At 45.3% G+C, this 21,614-nt stretch overlaps 1 protein-coding gene across 3 annotated transcripts in view; it reads left to right on the top strand.

Annotated features, from left to right (window-relative positions):
• LOC143770209 (suppressor of cytokine signaling 3-like) overlaps window positions 1–21,614 on the top strand; it is a 202,144-nt gene that overhangs the window by 133,884 nt on the left and 46,646 nt on the right. The gene's annotated exons all lie outside the window — the stretch shown is intronic.

The following is a 21,614-nucleotide window of genomic DNA, read 5'->3' as shown; positions in this document are numbered from 1 at the left end:
ATAAGGCTAATCAACTTTTCTTCATTTTCCACCTTTACATCTGCAGGACCGCCTGTCTATCTGCCCCAGGCCTACTGCCTCTCGCTCTGTTGCAGGACCGCCCCTTTTCCGCCCGGGCCTACTGCCTTTCTGCTACTATACGCAGTATAGAACTTATCATCCTTCTCTTAGTTCAAGTTCACTGAGCCATCTCTGTATGGCTCCTAGGAGGACTCACCGACTAACCCCATACGGGTTCACTTCCTGTCCTCATTCTTCTAGCAACATCATTAAACATTTCTCACAATTAACTAGATCACTACATATAACTTTTATATGTAAGCATTATTAGTACTTCCTTTTAAAGCATCATCATTCTTTAAGTGCTATTGATGAACATTCCCTTTAAGAGGGGACCAAGTCTCTATGAGGTAGTGCAACTTCTCAAGCTGCAAGTCCGTATGCAGCAAGGACTCCGATACTGCGTCCAGGAACAGTTTCTTCGCAAAGAGTCCTTTTCTTTGTAAGACCAGTAGAGGGCACCTTTAAGAAGGTGCAAACTATTTACAATAAGTTTGTAATCATGCAGTGTTCATGATCCAGCAGTTCTTTTCAACAATGAAAAGATGAGAAACAAAAACAAAAGCAAAAGAAGGGATCCCGGGTAAACAAAGGGATCCCTTTAAGAGTTAACCCTAGACGGGTTGTAGCAGCAAGAAGACACATAGAAGACGGACAGTTAACTATATACAAATTTTGTCGAGCGTTAGGGCTTCATAGTATGTTACAAGACATCAGCCGATAGTGGACATCTCCTGACCGTACAGGCTTCGGCCCCTGGTCCCCGGCTGATGTGGTGTCAGTGTCAGTGGTTGGTCTCTCGGGTGCAGTCAGGTCACCCGGTGTCTGGATTCGAAGGCTAACCTTAGCTGCAAGCTCAGTAGCCGCAACAAGGCGTACAGTGGCGATAGTAGCAAGATCTGTCAAGTCTGGTTCAATCATGGTCGAGGCAACAGGTGACACCCCCTCAGGCCCACATCGTTGGACATTCCGAGGGCACCATCCTTGTGCACTCCGGTGGCGGGTGTAGGTCACCTGATCCCCCTTTGCAATAGTGGGTCACCATATCGGTTGCGGAAACGAGTCTTCACATCGTGACTAGTAACGAAGACGTCAGTCGGTAGTCCCGGTTCCTGTATGGAGCCCCAACCCCGCTTTGGGTGAAAGGCCAGCACAGTTCCCCGCTTTACCACGTCTTTCCTGCCATGCGCAGGCTTCGGGTGTTTCACTTTTGGCGCGTCAGTTTGTTCTGTCTCTTTTCGGTTTTTCCAATGTAGGATCAGGCATTGTTTATATTGTTCCCAAGTGAGCACAGCAAGGGTGAGGCCCTCCTCCCGAGCTCCATCTGGCCCGATCCAGGGGGTGTCCCAACGGAGGACCACCCCATCTGAGCTCACGTCTATGGGTTTTCCCATCTTGGTCGGTAGTGGAGGTACCAGCCTCCCCATCGTCTCAGGGGTGAGGATCACCCGCTCCACCGAGAGGAAACAGTTATTGTTGGGGTGAGGAGCGGTCGCGGGAGCGGGATCGGTCAGGAGAGCAGGATCGGTCGTGGGAGCGGGATCGGTCAGGAGAGCAGGATCGGTCGGGGGAGCAGAATCGGCCGGGGGAGTAGGGGCGCCTTCCATACCTGCGCCTGATGTGATTCCACTGATGTCGATCCGTTCCGCTGACAAGGACACTGGAATCGGCTGCAGCCCGGACCGCGGCTCCTCCAAGGTGGCCTCTCGATGTGGCTCCGCTCTCCATGGCTCCACACCTGCTGGCTCCGTGGTCAGGATAGGTAGGCTCGGCTCCTCCGCCGGCGGCTTCAAGGAGTTCAGATCCTTCAGCTGCGGTGGATGCGGGTCCGCCTCTGGTGGGTAAGGGCAAGCCGGGATCACTTCGCCGTCGCTCGGGCACCCGCTGATCATCTTCGCTGTCTTGAGATCGGCAGCCGTGCATGCACCTGACTCTGCCATTTCTCCGAGGTCGAGCTCCCTCTTCACCGCGTTCCCGCCGTTGCAAATCAGGGGGCGGTTCTCCTCTGCTGCTGGGCAGGTCGTCATCTCGCAGTAGTAGTCGGAGGGGGCGGTCGCTGCTTTTGGCGCCGCTTTGGTAGTCTCCTCCCATGACACGCCCTTCTTCTTCCTCTGCGCTCCCTGTGGCGCTGCAATGGCGGCGGGTTTTGGCGGGAACTTTTGGCGGCAAGTTGCAATACACAGTCTTTGCAATAAGTCACAGTCCAAGTATAATAAATCACAGTTCCAAGGCACACATGACCTGATCCTTCAGGCTTAAGTAGATCCTGTTCGTGATGCCAAGTTGGAGCGCCCCCACTGCCGCAGGGCTGAGGGGTACCCGGTACCGGGCCTCTGAGTCTCTGTTCTGGGGTTGTCACGGTGGCTAGACCCGGTCCGTGACCCTGCTGAGGGGCGTCCAATGAAAGGTGTGGATGGTGATGATGTTATGGTGCGGTGCAGGTCGCAGTAAATAACAAGGACACCAGGTTGCAGTCTCTTTACCTCTTTACTGAAGGCTTCAGGATCCTCAATCCGGAATACGCTTAACCGGGCTGCGCAAGTCCGGCCGGTCCAATGGCACCTCCAGAGTTCCCTTTGCAGGTGGAAATCTGTGCCTACCTTCTAGCGCTTGTGTGTTGTGGTCCTCCCCTGCTGTGCTTACGGGATAGTCCCCACAACTGTTGTGTCTGTTTCTGAAGTTCCCTCACAACTCAATTATGATGTTCTGCTTCGTCCCCCAGATGATATGGCTAGGACGCACCTGTATGACGGGTAGGCTCGGAGGTCTTCCGGGACCCTAGAGTCGCCCCTCTCCAAATGTTGCCCCCTATGTCTTCTTAGGTGATTTGAGTGAGACAGCCCGCCTATAACTGACTGTCCTGCCGTAGGTTTGAAGTAAGGCCTGGAGCTCAATACTTCCTCGGCGTTCCGGCCACCGGCTACGCGCCTCAGTAGGATGTTGCCTCGTCTTACAGCACGACTCCTACTGGTAATTCTCCTTGTTGCGTTGATCTCGTTTCTCACTCAGCACAATAAACCTCGCTTCTTGTCCTTTCTTGGGGTACCGCCGCAATGACGTGCAGGCGCGGTCCCGTAACGTTCTCTCTGTTCGCTAGGCCTCTGTCAGGATCCCACCCCTGACAGGGACCCCCCTGAATCTTCCCCTGCAACACCCTCTGCCACAGGATATTGCCTGGTTCCAACCCAGTCAGCTTCTGACTAACTTCCTATCTAACCCCCAGTTTTACCAGACTGTGAGGAGTGGCCTAATACATAGCACCCTTAGCTCCCCCTGGAGGCCAGACTGTGAAGTGTATTGGTGTCTGTGATACCTGGTCAGGTGAACTCCTTCAGTGCCATCGGACGTACCATAGCCCCCCTTAGCGGTGGAGCATCAGTACTGCAACGACCAGGACTCTGGGGCGCTGCACCAGGAACGCAGGGCAAGCGAGGCTGGAGAGAGATTGCTTCAGGCCTGACAGGACCTAAATCACCTGACTGCTGAGGGCATGGCCTAAGCTCCAGAGAGCTAGAAGCTGAAGGTAAACTCCTAGAAAGGTAACAAAAGGACAAAGCTACCAAGGGGCACAGACAGAGACATAAACAGATCAGGTCGGGGTCAGAGCACGGGATAGCGTCACGGTACCAAGGGACTAGACAGAAAGGATAGTAGGGGCCAAGCAGAGGTCAATATCAAACGGACAGAGAAAGTACAGAGACGGAATCCAACAAACAGTATCCAGAGAACAGACCGAGTCAAAAACCAAGGAATCAGGCAAACCAGCACACAGCACAAAACTCACTCAGGGGTCAACACACTTAGCCAACAGCGGAAGTATCACTGACAAAGGAAACTCCCAGATGGAGGCTATAAAAAGTCCCCCCAGGATCAGTGTGAGGCTACAGGAATTAACCCTAGAAGAACCGACCAAGACAAACCATGACAGTTAAAAGTCATGTGTTTAAATTTTTCTGTCTGGTGCTGGGGACTGCCCTCGCATGGACTTTTTTTAAGTTTATAACCATACACAACCCATTGACAAGAGTGATGTGGTTTTTGGAATACGACACCCTTTTTTTAAATCTTGACCATCAGTTAAAGAGTAGCCCAAAAACTCCAAATAAATCATATTGATGATTGGTGAAGCATCAGTGAATCATCGGAATTCCTATATGCCCACAAATTGTTATTCCCAAGGTATCACGAGCAGTGAACCCTAAACTAGTGTTGTTCTTACAGAGTAACAAAGCGTTCATATTTTGGAAAGTTTGCAGATCACTTTATTAGGGGATTTGCCTTCATGTGACATTAGTGATAACTGAGCTCAATAACTTTGGGGACAGGTTGTTGTAGAGATAAGGTGAAAGCTCAGAGGAGGAGACAGGTGATGACCCTTCGACTGCCATCATCTGTATTAGTATAAAGAGGTTGTCCACTACTTTAACACTGATGACCCATCATAAGGATACGTCATCAATGTTTGATCGGAGGGAATGTGACACCTGGCACTCTCGCCGATCAGGTGCCAGCGGTGGTGCTCAGTTATGGAGATGCTCCATCTACTGATAATGGCCGCGGGCACTGTACATCCGCCCCCTATTTAAGTCAATAGGGGCGGTTTTGCAATTCCCGGAGCACCACCATAACTGAGCATTTCAGGTTGCCGTCAGTACCGAGAAAAACTGATTGGCGGAGGTGCCAGGTGTTGCACTCCCACAGATCAGGCATTGACGAACTATCAATGTTAATGACAACCTCTTTAAGGCAAACAAATAGAATGGGGAAAAAAAACAGTAACGGAATGCAGACAAATCTCCTTATAAAATGATTTTCAAAGTTTCATAAGTTTCCATGCTGGCCAAACTTAGGGGAAAAAATGAAATTGAGTGACTTTATTAAAGAGTTTTGTAATAGAGTTGAAAATACATCTAGAAACCAGTAATCATTCATAAGAAGTTCTCGATATCTTGCTCCTAAACAAGCCAATTGTCACTTAATCTTTAGGGTGATGAATATCTATGGACAGCTTTACAGTAAGAAGAAGTCTTATTCTTCCTCTTCGTTAAAGGGATTGGCTGGTTTAAACTGATAAGTCTGCAATCACTCTGTATGACTGTAGACTTATGAATCCTCCCAGTGCACACACTGTGTGCTGCGAGGATTTGCCAGTTTCTGAACCAGGACCGGCAGTTATCCATGCTCCTGGCACAGCTTGTCTAGTGGGCGCACCCGTCCAGTGGGCACAGCCTTGCTAGACACAAGTGTATGAAGCAAGGCTACCACCACTAGATGGGCTACTGCCAGGACTATGCATAATGCATACTTACCTGCCGGTCCTGGCTCAGAAACCGGCAAATCCTCATTTGCAGTCATACAGAGTGACTGCGACTTATCGATTTAGACTGGACAACCCCTTTAATAAATTACATTATATTTACTTTGATACCCATTTACACTTTAGTCAGAATAAATAGAGAAATGGTCATTTTTAAAATAGTTCATGAACTTCAGTTGTAGAACACCAGAACCAAGAACCAGTTCTTATAGAAGGATATAAAAAAAATGATGGTTTTGATAGCTCCTTGAGTTCCGCTTAGACCAGCCAGTTATAGTTTTGATTTTGCTTTGTGATACATTTCTTCCAAGATCTATGGCCACATATAAAGCGGAAGAATCCTATCTATAAGTACTGGGGTACAATTTTTGCAAATCCCACCGTGACATTGTACTCTGATTTTTTCAGATTTTTTTATCTATCGTATATAAAAAACAGACCCCACCACCCAACATTTTGCAGACTTTAAACGTAAAAAAAGGAAGAGAGACACTTCCTATAATTTGTTAATTAGTGTTTCAATGGGAACAGGATGCTAGTCTCTGCACTGCTTTTGAAATGGGGAACTAGTCACAAAGATAAAAAATATCTAAGATGCAAAAAAAATGTACAAGACAGCAATCAAAGTGACTGTTGCACATAAAGAGAAGGTCAAGATAAAAGTGCTATAATTGGTTGGAGAAGTGAATCTAACCCTTACTAGCTTTAAAGATTGATATTTAATAAAAATATTTTTTTTCCAAACTCAAACATATGCAATACTTAAAGAGAACCTATCCTAAGGTCAGAATTGGATTGTTTCTGTTCTTCCGCTATGCCCGCTGCTCCCCTGAGTATTCTGCTTTTTGTTTGTTCAAAATCCGCAGTATGGTTCCAGAGATAATGGCCTTTTTATTTAGAGCTATTTTTTAGGTTCTTTCCAAGGGGGGCGTTGCTTTCATGGTAATTATGCAGCATTAGGACACGCCCCAGAGGATCCCCAACTACATTTTTTTTCCTAAGGGAAAATTTCATTATTACAGTAATATCTCCTTTAATATGAAGTTCTACCTTATGGTTTAATTTCTAACATATCTTGAGTAACTCGATGTTCTCAACAGGAAAAAAAATGCATTGAGAATGGACTACCTAATTATGCCCGTTGACTGTCAAAATCTGTTTAACGTGTGAGAGGAGATGGTACTGAGATTCTAAGGACATGGTACATGTTCATCTACATTTTAAAATAGATCTCTTTGACTTGATGGGACTGGGGTGCTTACTTTGAAAATCTGTTTCAGAATGGCTCTAGTTTGATATTAGGATGAGTATTTTAAAAGTCTATAGAATAGAATAGATCTTGGGTCCAGGTGTATATAATCTCTGCTCACCTAGGATGACTTTTATCCACAGCTTGTACTGAGCAGTATGAGATCTCAGCAGAGAGGAGGAACACTGAGCTGTCAAGCAGGCTAGGTAGATGGGGATTGACTTAAACTTTCATATAATATTATAAAGCCATTTTGACATAGATTTTCAAAGTAAATGCATGTTCATTATCAGGTTTAAGATATCTAATAATCATGTAACATTACAGGTTATTGGTATTAGATTCTATGATGGGACGTTGACACAGGGAACTAGTCTGATTGCCATATCTGGAGTGTGGAAGGAATGTTTCCCCTAATATGGGACAATTTTCTTTGGCCTTGTGGACCTTTTGCCTTCTTCTGGATCAACATGTTGCGTTATAAGTTGAGCTCAATGGACTTGTGCCTACCTTAAAACTATAAAACGTAACCCAAATAGTAAATGACCTATTCAAGTTTTCGCATCAGAAGGATTTTCCACTACTGAAACCTCATGTGCTCAACTTTAATCTTGTCCATTTTTATGCCCAAGCTTTTGGACATGCAGAGAATTTTCGGCCTTTTACTAAGAACACCCATTGCCCTCGCAGCTCTACTCAATCTCTATGGGATTGCTGGAGCGCTGTCTATGACTTTCTCTGTTCTAAAAATTAGTGGGTATCTCAGAAGTCCTATTGATATTTCATAAGTTGTTCCAATTAGAAAAAACATTTTCCATGCATAAATTTTTAACACCATTGTCATGCTCTAAAGATAAACCATGCCATGCTCCTACCATGCCTCTCCATTGCTGCTCCCGGTCTTTAGCTGATTTTATTTTATTTTTTCTAAAGCAAGCAAATGGACTAGAGAACAAAAAGATCATGTCTCCCTTTGGAGGACCCAGATAACCATATATTAGCAGTACAGTCCATTCATTCATTTAGAATTGTGTAATATATTATTTTCCCTGCAGAGGCGCTGTCTACAAATTCAGCATTTTCTTCTGGATCCACTCATAGATTTCAGTTGATTGCTGAGTATTCTTCTAAGACCGGAGACACACTGGTGCGAGATACGGCCGAGTCTCGCTGGTTAAAAGCAAGCTGTGGCACCGGCACTCCGGAGCGGAGCGTGCGGCTCCATGTATTGCTATGCAGCTGCACGCTCCGCTCCAGAGTGCAGGTGCCACAGCTTGCTTTTAACCAGCGAGACTCGGCCGTATCTCGCACCAGTGTGTCTCCGGCCTAACAAAAAGGAACAGATAATCCCTTAAAGCACCATTTAAAAAAAAAAATTGCAAATATTTAACTAATAGTGATGAGCGGACCCGTGTTTGTTTGGGCTCTTCGGGTTTGATTAAACTGTAGTCCAAAGTTCGGTTTGGGTACCAAAGCTTGACCCGAATTTGACCCCAATCCCAATAGAAGCCAATGTGGACCCAAACTTTAGTGCTGTTAAATGGCTGCAAAATGGTCGCAGTAAGGGCTAGGGGGGGCTGAAAAAATCAAAATGGGGGTAAGAGAAGGACAATTGCCCTGCAAACAAATGAGTATAGAGAAATTATTTAAAATAACATAGAATACAAAAAATATATAATTTTGAATCAGCAGGTGGAGGTCCAAGTGCAGGAGTGGAGCAGTGCCTTGCATGTGTATTTTACTGTACTTATTGATAAATAAATGAAAAAAACAATGTAGGGTCACCCCTATTTTTGATAACCAGCCAAGGTAAAGTAGACAGATGTGAGGCGGTATTTTTAGGCTGGGAAGGACCATATAACCATGGACCTTCCCAGCCTAATAATATCAGCTCACAGCTTTCTGCTTTGTCTTTGATGATTATAAATAAAGGGGGACCAAAAAAATATGTGGGGCCCCTTATTTTTGATAACTAGCAAAGGCAAAGCATACAGCTGTGAGCTCATGTTAATAGGCTGGAGGGGAAATGGTTATTGGGCCATTCCCAGCATAAAAATGCCAGCCCACAGCCACCCCAGAATTGGCGCATCACATTAGTTGTTCTAATTCTGTCACTTTGTCCGACTCTTCCTGATTGCCCTGGTGCATTGGCAATTGGGGTAATAGTTTTTGGGGTTGATGTCAGCTGTGTATTGTCAGCTGGCATCAAGCCCAGGGGTTAGTAAGACACCCCTATTACTATTACTAACCCCGTATTTAAAAATAAAAAGACACAAACAGTAAAAAACAAAGTTTATTTGAATAAAGACTCCTCAACATATTCACTGGTTCACGGTTATTATTAAAAAATATAATCCTGCAGGTCAGAAGCAAAGTCCTCAGAATAAGGTTCCGTAGATTGGAGTAGTGAATAATTGTGGGAACACCATGGATTATGTCAGACCTTCGGGGATTATTTTTTAATAATAAAGGAGTGAACCAGGGAATGTGTGGGGGAGTCTTTATTCAAATAAACTTTTTTTCCTGTGTGTCTTTTTATTTTTAAATATGGGGTTAGTAATGGGGGTGAGTGATAGACGCCTCTCCATTACTAACCTGTGAGCTTGATGTCAGCTGCTGACATCAACCCCACAATCCCATTATCCTGATTGCTACCGCACCAGAGCTGTTATGGTTCTCAATGGCAAGAGAACATAGCCCCGCAAACATAAGTACTAGCTCTTGGAAGGATGGAAACTAAACTGACCATGAACTAAACCTGCCGCACAACTAACAGTAGCCGGGTAGCGTTGCCTACGTTTTTATCCCTAGACGCCCAGCGCCGGCCGGAGGACTAACTAATCCTGGCAGAGGAAAATATAGTCCTGGCTCACCTCTAGAGAAATTTCCCCGATAGGCAGACAGAGGCCCCCACATATATTGGCGGTGATTTTAGATGAAATGACAAACGTAGTATGAAAATAGGTTTAGCAAAATTGAGGTCCGCTTACTAGATAGCAGGAAGACAGAAAGGGCACTTTCATGGTCAGCTGAAAACCCTATCAAATACCATCCTGAAATTACTTTAAGACTCTAGTATTAACTCATAACATCAGAGTGGCAATTTCAGATCACAAGAGCTTTCCAGACACAGAAACGAAACTACAGCTGTGAACTGGAACAAAATGCAAAAACAAACGAGGACAAAAGTCCAACTTAGCTGGGAGTTGTCTAGCAGCAGGAACATGCACAGAAAGGCTTCTGATTACAATGTTGACCGGAATGGAAGTGACAGAGGAGCAAGGTTAAATAGCGACTCCCACATCCTGATGGAAACAGGTGAACAGAGGGGATGATACACACCAGTTCAATTCCACCAGTGGCCACCGGGGGAGCCCAAAATCCAATTTCACAACAGTACCCCCCCCTCAAGGAGGGGGCACCGAACCCTCACCAGAACCACCAGGGCGATCAGGATGAGCCCTATGAAAGGCACGGACCAGATCGGAGGCATGAACATCAGAGGCAGTCACCCAAGAATTATCCTCCTGACCGTATCCCTTCCATTTGACCAGATACTGGAGTTTCCGTCTGGAAACACGGGAGTCCAAGATTTTTTCCACAACGTACTCCAACTCGCCCTCAACCAACACCGGAGCAGGAGGCTCAACGGAAGGCACAACCGGTACCTCATACCTGCGCAACAATGACCGATGAAAAACATTATGAATAGAAAAAGATGCAGGGAGGTCCAAACGGAAGGACACAGGGTTAAGAATCTCCAATATCTTGTACGGGCCGATGAACCGAGGCTTAAACTTAGGAGAAGAAACCCTCATAGGGACAAAACGAGAAGACAACCACACCAAGTCCCCAACACAAAGCCGAGGACCAACCCGACGCCGGCGGTTGGCAAAAAGCTGAGTCTTCTCCTGGGACAACTTCAAATTGTCCACTACCTGCCCCCAAATCTGATGCAACCTCTCCACCACAGCATCCACTCCAGGACAATCCGAAGATTCCACCTGACCAGAAGAAAATCGAGGATGAAACCCCGAATTACAGAAAAAAGGAGACACCAAGGTGGCAGAGCTGGCCCGATTATTGAGGGCAAACTCCGCTAAAGGCAAAAAAGCAACCCAATCATCCTGATCTGCAGACACAAAACACCTCAAATATGTCTCCAAGGTCTGATTCGTCCGCTCGGTCTGGCCATTTGTCTGAGGATGGAAAGCAGACGAGAAAGACAAATCTATGCCCATCCTAGCACAGAATGCTCGCCAAAATCTAGACACGAATTGGGTTCCTCTGTCAGAAACGATATTCTCCGGAATACCATGCAAACGGACCACATTTTGAAAAAACAGAGGAACCAACTCGGAAGAAGAAGGCAACTTAGGCAGGGGAACCAAATGGACCATCTTAGAGAAACGGTCACACACCACCCAGATGACAGACATCTTCTGAGAAACAGGAAGATCCGAAATAAAATCCATCGAGATGTGCGTCCAGGGCCTTTTCGGGATAGGCAAGGGCAACAACAATCCACTAGCCCGAGAACAACAAGGCTTGGCCCGAGCACAAATGTCACAAGACTGCACAAAGCCTCGCACATCTCGAGACAGGGAAGGCCACCAGAAGGACCTTGCCACCAAATCCCTGGTACCAAAGATTCCAGGATGACCTGTCAACGCAGAAGAATGAACCTCAGAAATGACTTTACTGGTCCAATCATCAGGAACAAACAGTCTACCAGGTGGGCAACGATCAGGTCTATCCGCCTGAAACTCCTGCAAGGCCCGCCGCAGGTCTGGAGAAACGGCAGACAATATCACTCCATCCTTAAGGATACCTGTAGGTTCAGAGTTACCAGGGGAGTCAGGCTCAAAACTCCTAGAAAGGGCATCCGCCTTAACATTCTTAGAACCCGGCAGGTAGGACACCACAAAATTAAACCGAGAGAAAAACAACGACCAGCGCGCCTGTCTAGGATTCAGGCGTCTGGCGGACTCAAGATAAATTAGATTTTTGTGGTCAGTCAATACCACCACCTGATGTCTAGCCCCCTCAAGCCAATGACGCCACTCCTCAAAAGCCCACTTCATGGCCAAAAGCTCCCGATTCCCAACATCATAATTCCGCTCGGCGGGCGAAAATTTACGCGAGAAAAAGGCACAAGGTCTCATCACGGAACAATCGGAACTTCTCTGCGACAAAACTGCCCCAGCTCCGATTTCAGAAGCGTCGACCTCAACCTGAAAAGGAAGAGCAACATCAGGCTGACGCAACACAGGGGCGGAAGAAAAGCGGCGCTTAAGCTCCCGAAAGGCCTCCACAGCAGCAGGGGACCAATCAGCAACATCAGCACCCTTCTTAGTCAAATCAGTCAATGGTTTAACAACATCAGAAAAACCAGCAATAAATCGACGATAAAAGTTAGCAAAGCCCAAAAATTTCTGAAGACTCTTAAGAGAAGAGGGTTGCGTCCAATCACAAATAGCCTGAACCTTGACAGGATCCATCTCGATGGAAGAGGGGGAAAAAATATATCCCAAAAAGGAAATCTTTTGAACCCCAAAAACGCACTTAGAACCCTTCACACACAAGGAATTAGACCGCAAAACCTGAAAAACCCTCCTGACCTGCTGGACATGAGAGTCCCAGTCATCCGAAAAAATCAAAATATCATCCAGATACACAATCATAAATTTATCCAAATAATCACGGAAAATGTCATGCATAAAGGACTGAAAGACTGAAGGGGCATTTGAAAGACCAAAAGGCATCACCAAATACTCAAAGTGGCCCTCGGGCGTATTAAATGCGGTCTTCCACTCATCCCCCTGCTTAATTCGCACCAAATTATACGCCCCACGGAGATCTATCTTAGAGAACCACTTGGCCCCCTTTATGCGAGCAAACAAATCAGTCAGCAGTGGCAACGGATATTGATATTTAACCGTGATTTTATTCAAAAGCCGATAATCAATACACGGTCTCAAAGAGCCATCTTTCTTAGCCACAAAGAAAAAAACGGCTCCTAAGGGAGATGACGAAGGACGAATATGTCCCTTTTCCAAGGACTCCTTTATATATTCTCGCATAGCAGCATGTTCAGGCACAGACAGATTAAATAAACGACCCTTAGGGTATTTACTACCCGGAATCAAATCTATGGCACAATCGCACTCCCGGTGCGGAGGTAATGAACCAAGCTTAGGTTCTTCAAAAACGTCACGATATTCAGTCAAGAATTCAGGAATCTCAGAGGGAATAGATGATGAAATGGAAACCACAGGTACGTCCCCATGCGTCCCCTTACATCCCCAGCTTAACACAGACATAGCTTTCCAGTCAAGGACTGGGTTATGAGATTGCAGCCATGGCAATCCAAGCACCAACACATCATGTAGGTTATACAGCACAAGAAAGCGAATAATCTCCTGATGATCCGGATTAATCCGCATAGTTACTTGTGTCCAGTATTGTGGTTTATTACTAGCCAATGGGGTGGAGTCAATCCCCTTCAGGGGTATAGGAGTTTCAAGAGGCTCCAAATCATACCCACAGCGTTTGGCAAAGGACCAATCCATAAGACTCAAAGCGGCGCCAGAGTCGACATAGGCATCCGCGGTAATAGATGATAAAGAACAAATCAGGGTCACAGATAGAATAAACTTAGACTGTAAAGTGCCAATTGAAACAGACTTATCAAGCTTCTTAGTACGCTTAGAGCATGCTGATATAACATGAGTTGAATCACCGCAATAGAAGCACAACCCATTTTTTCGTCTTAAATTCTGCCGTTCACTTCTGGACAGAATTCTATCACATTGCATATTCTCTGGCGTCTTCTCAGTAGACACCGCCAAATGGTGCACAGGTTTGCGCTCCCGCAGACGCCTATCGATCTGGATAGCCATTGTCATGGACTCATTCAGACCCGCAGGCACAGGGAACCCCACCATAACATCCTTAATGGCATCAGAGAGACCCTCTCTGAAATTCGCCGCCAGGGCGCACTCATTCCACTGAGTAAGCACAGCCCCTTTACGGAATTTCTGGCAGTATATTTCAGCTTCGTCTTGCCCCTGAGATAGGGACATCAAGGCCTTTTCCGCCTGAAGCTCTAACTGAGGTTCCTCATAAAGTAACCCCAAGGACAGAAAAAACGCATCCACATTGAGCAACGCAGGATCCCCTGGAGCCAATGCAAAAGCCCAATCCTGAGGGTCGCCCCGGAGCAAGGAAATCACAATCCTGACCTGCTGAGCAGGATCTCCAGCAGAGCGAGATTTCAGGGACAAAAACAACTTGCAATTATTTTTGAAATTTTGAAAGCAAGATCTATTCCCCGAGAAAAATTCAGGCAAAGGAATTCTAGGTTCAGATATAGGAACATGAACAACAAAATCTTGTAAATTTTGAACTTTCGTGGTGAGATTATTCAAACCTGCAGCTAAACTCTGAATATCCATTTTAAACAGGTGAACACAGAGCCATTCCAGGATTAGAAGGAGAGAGAGAGAGAAAGGCTGCAATATAGGCAGACTTGCAAGAGATTCAATTACAAGCACACTCAGAACTGAAGGGAAGGGGAAAAAAAAAAAAAAAAAATCTTCAGCAGACTTCTCTTTTCTCTCCTTTCTCTGTCAATAATTTAACCCTTTGAGGCCGGTCAAACTGTTATGGTTCTCAATGGCAAGAGAACATAGCCCCGCAAACATAAGTACTAGCTCTTGGAAGGATGGAAACTAAACTGACCATGAACTAAACCTGCCGCACAACTAACAGTAGCCGGGTAGCGTTGCCTACGTTTTTATCCCTAGACGCCCAGCGCCGGCCGGAGGACTAACTAATCCTGGCAGAGGAAAATATAGTCCTGGCTCACCTCTAGAGAAATTTCCCCGATAGGCAGACAGAGGCCCCCACATATATTGGTGGTGATTTTAGATGAAATGACAAACGTAGTATGAAAATAGGTTTAGCAAAATTGAGGTCCGCTTACTAGATAGCAGGAAGACAGAAAGGGCACTTTCATGGTCAGCTGAAAACCCTATCAAATACCATCCTGAAATTACTTTAAGACTCTAGTATTAACTCATAACATCAGAGTGGCAATTTCAGATCACAAGAGCTTTCCAGACACAGAAACGAAACTACAGCTGTGAACTGGAACAAAATGCAAAAACAAACGAGGACAAAAGTCCAACTTAGCTGGGAGTTGTCTAGCAGCAGGAACATGCACAGAAAGGCTTCTGATTACAATGTTGACCGGAATGGAAGTGACAGAGGAGCAAGGTTAAATAGCGACTCCCACATCCTGATGGAAACAGGTGAACAGAGGGGATGATACACACCAGTTCAATTCCACCAGTGGCCACCGGGGGAGCCCAAAATCCAATTTCACAACACAGAGCATTCGGGAAGAGCCAAGGCTAAGAGCCATCTAATGGATTTGCCATTTCTGGGATGGCTGAGGGCTAGTCTTATTAGCCTGGGAAGGGGACAATATCTATGGACCTTCTCAGCCTATTAATATCAGCCCCCAGCTGTTTACTTTACCTTAGCTGGTTATTAAAAATAGAGATGATCCCATATAGTTTTTAAAGGTCCCCCCACTTTTAATAACCAGCAAAGGCAAAGCAGACAGCTTAGAATTGATTCTAATAGGCTGGGAAACTCCATGGTTACTGGGCCCTTACTAGAATAACAAGACCAGCTCAGAGCTGTCTGCTTTCCCTTGTCTGGTAATTAAAAATAGGGGAGACCACATGTTGTTTTTTTCGTTTATTGATTTCTTTTACACTGTCCCTCACTCGAGCAGCGCCCTGTCCCTACGCTAGTCAGATCAAAATGTCAGCGCCACCCATGATCCAACAGTTATACAGGTCGAGTCATGTGGTATTGCAGCCAATCACAGCCATGCCAATACTCAGCATGGTTGTGATGGTTGCGGAGGTGCTCACAGCCTAAAAACTTGTTAATTCGCTGCGCTACAGCCTTTCAACAAGCTTTATTGAGCATCTGAACCCAGAACACTAACACAGACTTCCGGGAGTAGTCTGTGTTCGAAGTACGAACCCCGCTATGGTGTCCGATACACACCACGAACTTTACAGTTCGGGTTCGCTCATCACTATTAACTAACACATTGAATAACTTCAAATACGTTACTTTGCATGTCTGGCAATGATTATTTTTTCTAATATAATATTTTATTTCTACATTCATGTCCTGAAACTAAATTCAGAATCCTGCTCTCACGATACACTTTTACAATAGACAAAGTCCATTTTACCTTGTTAATGAGGTTTTTTTTAGTGAGGATAAAATAATTTCCAGTATGTAGAAGGAACTAGAGGTTGGCAGTGACACTGCCAGGCTGCCTCCAGATGTAGAAATCTTACTCTTGTATCCTTAGATGTTCACTATGTTCTTTTCTATGTCTTGTAGTGCATATTGTTGTGTTGCATCATCCAGCTAATTTGGAGACAATTTTCAATCTGATATTTTTTCATAACATCAGATAAGGGCTATATTTACCCCAAACTGACAAATCAGCATGTGCCCATGGCAGTATGGCTATTGTGAACTGGCACCATCATTTATTTATTTAGCTTTTTATCCCATTTGTAAGCTGCTACACTATTCTTATCAAAGACAAAAAGAAACTTACCCAATTTACACCAATCCACCGTCTCTTCACTTTCTTAAGCCTTTAGGATGCATTGTTTTAGCTTTGGTAAAATACATGTATAGATTCATCATTCATCTTTTAAAGGGAACCTTTCATTAGATTCATTCTGCCAAAACCACAGGCAGCATGAATCAAAGCCTAGTTTGAAAAGCTGGAGACTAGAGTTGAGCGAATTTGTTTGGATTCGGTCGCCGAATCTGAATTTGCCATATCCGTGCCATATTGGTACCCTATTCATGCCGAATTTATGTTTGATGATCGGTTACGAACATATTCGGTAATTTCTACTCCCATTGACTCTAATAACGTTTGGCTGTGTTTGACGAATATTGCAAAAACAATATTCGCTGCCAATCGTATTCGGGCCCAAATCCAAACAAATTCGACTCTACTAGAGACCATAGGGGGAGACCTGACATATCCGTTGCAGCCCCCGATGAATGTCTCGCCGCCCCTACTCCACTTGATTGATAGGTTTCTCCTATGTGTTTACGTAGGGAAGAGACCTGTTACTCAACTGGAGCGGTGCAGGGGGAAGCGGTCCGGGGGTGGCATCAGACTAGGTAGTTCTTCCACTATAGTCCCCAAACTATGTTTTCTCTGAAACATCACAGTATGCAGCTAGATTTTGACTCATGCTGCCCATGGTTTTGGCAGCTAGAGTCTAATGACAGGTTTCCTTTGAGACATGTTCACCACAATATGAAGACCATAAAAAATTAATCACATTGATAAATTTTATGGGTTAGTTTTACATGCAGATTTGTAGATTCTCAACTCTATTTTTTTATTCCAGAGTTAATTAAAGGTTTTGAGACCGAACACAATTTTGCTTTAAACAAAATTTGCTGCTTCGGATCTTTTAGTCGCATGATTCTATCGTGACTATTGTACAATTATAACATTTCATAAATTTTTAATCTTTTATTGACAATACATCAAGTTTTTCTAAAGACCCAATATTTGACCCTTATTTCTCCATTGTTCTGCCCTTCGTCCTGGCAGCTGGATATCCGGTTCGCAATGGGATTGAGATCTGGGGAGTTTCCTGGTCATGGACCCAAAATGGCATTGTTTTGCTCACTTAGTTATCACTTTTGCCTTGTGACATGGTCTCCATCGTGCAGGAAAAAGCATTGTTCATCACCACTATATAAATATCAGTAATATATTACCATATACCCATATACCGTAAATGGCAACTCACCAATCAATGCAAAACAAGGTGGAAACAGAGTCAAAATATGCCAATAAAAATTGCTAAATTTTATTATAGCACATGAATAAATAAAAATTCAAAAGATCACAAAAGACTTTATATCCGAAAAATGAATACATGAAATTTATATCTTGAAAAAGTGATTAAATCCATGGGTGTAAGAGAAAAGCCGAGGTGAAGATCAGGATGTATTATGAAGTGTACTCAGAAGGAGAAAGGGATGTAAAATCCCATAACAGATACTAGTAAAAGAAATATGTTTAAGTACTTCCATGCAACAGTGTTTCATATAAGCATTAGATGCATAGGTAATTATGAAACCAAACAAAATACGTCCAATGTAAAAGTCTCTAAATCCCTCTGTTGTGCACTGTTTCTATCAGAAGTGACATTAGTAACACAAGGGATAATTACCCATTTCGGTGATTCGTCCTGCCATGACTTTGGCCATGTACCCCAATGCGCGTTTCAGGTTTAGTTGCTTCCTCAGGGGCCCCTGCAGAATAGGAGAAGGTGACTAAGGCTGGTTGGGTCCAGCAATTTCATTAGCTTCAGAGCAGCGTGGGTAGGCCCTAAAGCAAAAAGCCTGCTCAAACCGCATGCTCCTTACCATAGTAATGTCGGCAGGGGCGGTAGTCGTGGGCGAGTTGATCATCTTTCGCGTTCTACCAGAAAAAGGGGAGCCCTGGCTAGATGTGTGTGCTGCTGTTACCTTAGTGATATGCCTCTGCAGACCGGATGCTGCCTTTTGATTTGGCAGGCCAGGACCTAATGAAATAGAGATGAATGAGGGATACCAAATTCCAAAAATAAACTTTTGACTAAACAACAACTTGATGAGAAAAATATACATCAGATAGCACAAAACTTCAAAAATGCTTCTTCTGCACAATCCAGAAGCAGGAACATTACGATTGCATATGGCGGTACAGTACTTCCATTGCATGTTACAAAAGTCCATCAAACCAATATGGGAACTTCCATATTCCCCTGTGAGAATCGTACAGGTCGACAGGTATGGACTGGGGCTTAAATTCAGCCCTGGCAACTGAAATCACACAGGCCCATGCTGTCCCCGTCCCCAAGCACCAGATTGGAATATATTACTAATATTACCCTGGATGGAGGAAAGCAAGATTTGCTACAAGACCAGTATTTCTAATGATACCCGTGGTCTACTGGGGTAAGTGACGGAGTCAGCAACTTTGTGCTCCATCACAACTCTATGGGTGTCTGATGTCTTGAGAACACCGATTCTGCTAACAGTGCAGAAGACAAAGCAGCCCATGACCAGACAGGCCCGTCTGGCATTTGCCAGAATTGCCAGATGGCCAGTCCGGCCCTGCAGGTCGAGGTGTGTCTCTACAGCCCCCCACAGCTAGTCTTAACTCCATGTTGATTTGTGAGGACCCCAGTGGCTGAGGTGTGTTGGTATGACTCCCCACTATTATTTTCAAAGTCCATTCTGTGAGGGCCACAAGCTCTTTGCTGTGCCACTGCATCTTCAACTCTCCTTAGAACTTGTGTCCCAGGATGGCGGCATGCTAGCTTCTTATCTAGTATAGATAATTGATTGCTTAAGAAGCGCTTCCTGAGATAAGGAATCCTTCCTTCAGCTTAGTTCTTAAGGCCCCGTCTCACATAGCGAGATCACTGCTGAGTCACAGGTTTTGTGACGCAACAGCGACCTCAGTAGCGATCTCGCTATGTGTGACACGTACCAGCGACCAGGCCCCTGCTGCGAGATCGCTGGTCGTGTCGGAATGGCCTGGACCTTTTTTTGGTCGTTGAGGTCCCGCTGTCATCGCTGAATCGGTGTGTGTGACACCGATCCAGCGATGTCTTCACTGGTAACCAAGGTAAACATCGGGTTACTAAGCGCAGGGCCGCGCTTAGTAACCCGATGTTTACCCTGGTTACCAGCGTAAATGTAAAAAAAACCAAACAGTACATACTCACCATCTGATGTCCGTCAGGTCCCTTGCCGTCTGCTTCCTGCTCTGACTGAGTGCCGCCGTACAGTGAGAGCACAGCACAGCAGTGACGTCACCGCTGTGCTGTGCTCTCACTGTACGGCGGCACTCAGTCAGAGCAGGAAGCAGACGGCAAGGGACCTGACGGACATCAGATGGTGAGTATGTACTGTTTGTTTTTTTTGGTAACCAGGGTAAACATCGGGTTACTAAGCGCGGCCCTGCGCTTAGTAACCCGATGTTTACCCTGGTTACCCGGGTGCGGCAGGGGGACTTCGACATCGTTGAAGACAGTTTCAACGATGCCGAAGTCGTTCCCCTGATCGTTGGTCGCTGGAGAGAGCTGTCTGTGTGACAGCTCCCCAGCGACCACACAACGACTTACCAACGATCACGGCCAGGTCGTATCGCTGGTCGTGATCGTTGGTAAATCGCTATGTGAGACTGGGCCTTTACTTTTGGCCTCCTGACCTACTGCTCCCCTTAGCGATATTCCTTCCCTTTAATTAGGCCCCTGGCTTGATCTAAGAACCTTGTCCTGCTGCTCACTTGAGCTTCCTGCCTGAAATCCAGAATCCTGCTGCCACTTAATCTTTGCTTTCCTTTGAAATGTACTATCTGATATACAATATAGTTGTCCTCTTTACGCATAACACCATTTCTATGCAATTCTGCAAGCAGCTAGACCATAGGTCTAAGGGTACTGTCACACTCTGCAACTTTCCAACGATCACGACCAGCGATACGACCTGGCCGTGATCGTTGGAAAGTCGTTGTGTTGTCGCTGGGGAGCTGTCACACAGACAGCTCTCCAGCGACCAACGATGCCGAAGGCCCCGGGTAACCAGGGTAAACATCGGGTTACTAAGCGCAGGGCCGCGCTTAGTAACCCGATGTTTACCGTGGTTACCAGCGTAAAAGTAAAAAACAAACAAACCGTACATACTCACATTCCTGTGTCCGTCAGGTCCCTTGCCGTCTGCTTCCCGCTCTGACTGAGTGCCACCGTAAAGTGAAAGCAGATCACAGCGGTGACGTCACCGCTGTGCTCTGTACTGCCTTACGGCCGGAAGTCAGTCAGAGCGGGAAGCAGACGGCAAGGGACCTGAAGGACACCGGAATGTGAGTATGTACGGTTTTTTTTTTTTTTACTTTTACGCTGGTAACCAGGGTAAACATCGGGTTACTAAGCACGGCCCTGCGCTTAGTAACCCGATGTTTACCCTGGTTACAAGCGAACGCATCGCTGGATCGCTGTCACACACACCGATCCAGCGATGACAGCCGGAGAGCCAGTGACGAAATAAAGTTCCAAACGATCTGCTATGACGTACGATTCTCAGCAGGGTCCCTGATCGCTGCTGCGTGTCAGACACAGCGATATCGCATGGATATCGCTGGAACGTCACAGATCGTACCGTCATAGCGATCAAAGTGCCACTGTGAGACAGTACCCTAACACTTTTCAATGCTTATCCCCATCTCACTAATCAACAGGAAACTGCATCTGCTTGTGCCCATGCAATTCCTCCCATTCTCAGCTGGTTCATAACTATTAACCCTGTCTGCTGCTGAATCATTGTTGCTGGGCAGAAAATAGAAAAAACATCTTAAAAATCACAAGGTCTTCAAGGGGGATTGTGGGCAACTTCTCCAGACATTTACACCTACGTAAACCAACCACTCTGAGACTGCAAGGTGACCGGTTATCTAAGTAACACGCTGTAAACTATAACGTTAAAAATCCCTCTGTCCTTGACAGCAGAGAAGTTTTGAAATAAGGGGGTAAATTGCAAAGTTCTTGTTTTTACAATAACTTTACAATTTTACCCATTTTGAACTTGAGACAACCCCTTTATCAGGAACAAACTAAGAGCTACACTATCTGTATATTTGGTAATAAACTTGCTAGCTCCTAATAGAAAGTGAAACATGAATAATTATGCTAAGCACATAATCCAAGTAAACCAAGAAATGACATCAAGGTAGTCCTGGAATTGCACATTTTTTAAACCAGCTGTAAAAAAAATTCAAACTTGGATATTCAAGTATTTTTTTCATGGTTTTTTCATGATATCCCACTGTGGGGCATAATTTTTATGTTATTTTCATACTTT

The sequence above is a fragment of the Ranitomeya variabilis genome, chromosome 4, assembly GCF_051348905.1.
Source record: "Ranitomeya variabilis isolate aRanVar5 chromosome 4, aRanVar5.hap1, whole genome shotgun sequence".
Classification (NCBI taxonomy): Eukaryota; Metazoa; Chordata; class Amphibia; order Anura; family Dendrobatidae; genus Ranitomeya; species Ranitomeya variabilis.
The sequence above is the reverse complement of the archived record's forward strand: the minus strand, read 5'-3'. Positions and strand labels throughout refer to the sequence as shown.